This window comes from Calliphora vicina, chromosome 2 (genome assembly GCF_958450345.1).
Source record: "Calliphora vicina chromosome 2, idCalVici1.1, whole genome shotgun sequence".
Classification (NCBI taxonomy): Eukaryota; Metazoa; Arthropoda; class Insecta; order Diptera; family Calliphoridae; genus Calliphora; species Calliphora vicina.
The window spans coordinates 105,242,790-105,245,056 of NC_088781.1; the positions used below are offsets into that span (position 1 = coordinate 105,242,790).

The following is a 2,267-nucleotide window of genomic DNA, read 5'->3' on the forward strand; positions in this document are numbered from 1 at the left end:
GGAGGAATCAAATACTTATTGAATGATTTTAGCCTAATCTTTATTATTGCGGATTTTAAGAATTCTCCTAATTTTATCCTTTGATTTAGAAACACGATTTCAAGCAGTTTTTAAAAATTGGGAGTAGTAAAGTTTGATTTGTTCTACAGTTAAATGTGTGGGGTGTCATGGGGACTCTGACCAAATGCTGGATTTAAGTTGGGGACGGCTTGGTCTATGTGGGACCAGAAGGACAAGAAAAATCGTGTTTCAAGCTCTCTCTGCTTCAATTCGTATGGAACCCAATTTCACAGCTTTAGGTTAAATTTTTGCTGCTCGCAAACGTTTTGAAATTGCTGCTTCAGTAGCTTCCAAGCTCTTGTTGAGTTTGACAACAATCTTCTTGGTGTAATGTCTCCAATTCTTGGTCATAGAACCTTTTTGGCTTGTATTATGTGGGACCAGAAGGCAGTAAGCCTGTTACTCTACCATGAACTCAGTTATGCCAGAACGATTCTTGTTTTAGGCGGTTAAATCTTATCTGCGTCTGTTATAGTACGACATTCCTGATGGTGTTTCTGTGAATTTCGTTGAAAGCTGTCAAGTACAAGCTGCTATCGAATGGTTAGTGCACATAACTCTGTGTGATCGCCTCGTACATCAGCAAGTCCTGTCTGACATGTCTCCAAGCAGCCTCCAACTGTGTGATACCGAAGTTTAGATGACTCTTACTATGAGATCCCTGAAGGAACTGTTGAAGTTGTGTTCATTGAAGGGAGATTATTTAAGGCAGCTTGTTTTGATAATTGACTGATTATTGTTTTAGGCGGCAGAATCTTGTTGACGTCTGCTATAGTACGACATTCATACGGGAACATACTTAGAATCGATGGCGTCTCTATGAATGTCGTTCAAAGCTGTCAATTTCGAGCTGCGATTTTATGGATCGCACACATATCTCTGTGTGATCGCTACCTTTATACACATTCCTAGAGCCTCCTACACATTCCTAGAGCCTCCTCTTATGAGATCTCAGAAGGAACTGTTGCCTCAGCATAATATTGTGATCACCGAATCGTAGAACCCTTGATTCCTTATAAAGATAGTATTCGGAATCGAAGGCTTCGTAGTGGTGCTGTTATAATATTACTCCAGTGGGTATCAATCAACGAAGATGACCACACTGGAGCAGCATAATTGACCGCTGACTCATCAATTTGTAGGTAGGCAACAAGGTTGCCTTATCACTTGACAGATTTCCAAGGCGCTGGGTATAAATACGCTGCACAATGACAGGTTAACAACTGATAACATGTACTCGACTCATCCGTCGCCAAGATGTTTCAACATCACTTTCAGGTTTTCCAGATAGTAAGTAAATTTTCCAGTAAGAAAATCCTTAAAACCAAAATTCTTATGAATTTGTTAAAAATTTCTTTTCGAAAATAGTAATTTCAACTAGTCGTTTCGCATTGTTGCAAGTCAATAAGTTGTGGAATCTTTTAGATCTTAACATTTAACACAAACAGCCGGCCTGAGGAGATTCAATTGAAAATTCTTAAACATTTTATGCAAAATTATCGAAGTACATATGATTTTGTATTGTATTTGATGTTTGGGAATTTCAGTTGTAATTAAAAGTACTTTCAATCTCTATTTGTCTCACTATACTCTAGGGTTTGAAATTTATTAATAAATTGGGCCGAAATCCCGGCGGTACTGCAATACCGGGCCAACCCGTGACAGAAGTGGAGCAAGCCCCTAAACATTCCGTCTGTTTGCAAAAATCAGTTTAACATTTGTTGTCCTCCGATGGAGGATCTATCAGATGTTAAGCTGATAAGAACAGATACTACACTTTGATCTTAGCCATAAGGCCGAGAAGCGATAACTAAACATACCAAAAATCATACATCTTATGCTATAAATTTTATAAACCGATTGGGAATTATAAAGAAAATAAGTAAAAGAAAAGATGATATTAAAAAAAAATTCTAGAAAAAATGTAATGTACAGTTTAAGGGTGGTTTTAAATTGTTTTGTTTTTGGTTGTTACTTAACGGAATGTGTATTAGGATCTTAATACTGCAGGAGCATCTAGAGCGGGTTGTTATTAAAAACACTTGCATATGTATATGTTTCACTTTGACACTGACAAATGTTTTCTTTTCGAAATATTTTAAAGATCGATCAACGTAAAGAAATATTTAGCAACTTTTTGTGAGTGCTAGTACTAGGTAGTGCTATTAAGTAAGATGAATATTCAATATTTGTTCGATAACTAAGGA

At 36.9% G+C, this 2,267-nt stretch overlaps 1 non-coding gene across 1 annotated transcript; it reads right to left on the reverse strand.

Annotated features, from left to right (window-relative positions):
* Nucleotides 1–1,671: 1,671 nt before the first annotated feature.
* On the reverse strand, nt 1,672–1,868 carry LOC135952750 (U2 spliceosomal RNA). The gene has a single exon (XR_010576114.1). It is a non-coding gene; the product is annotated as a U2 spliceosomal RNA (small nuclear RNA).
* Between the last annotated feature and the right edge of the window lie 399 nt (nt 1,869–2,267).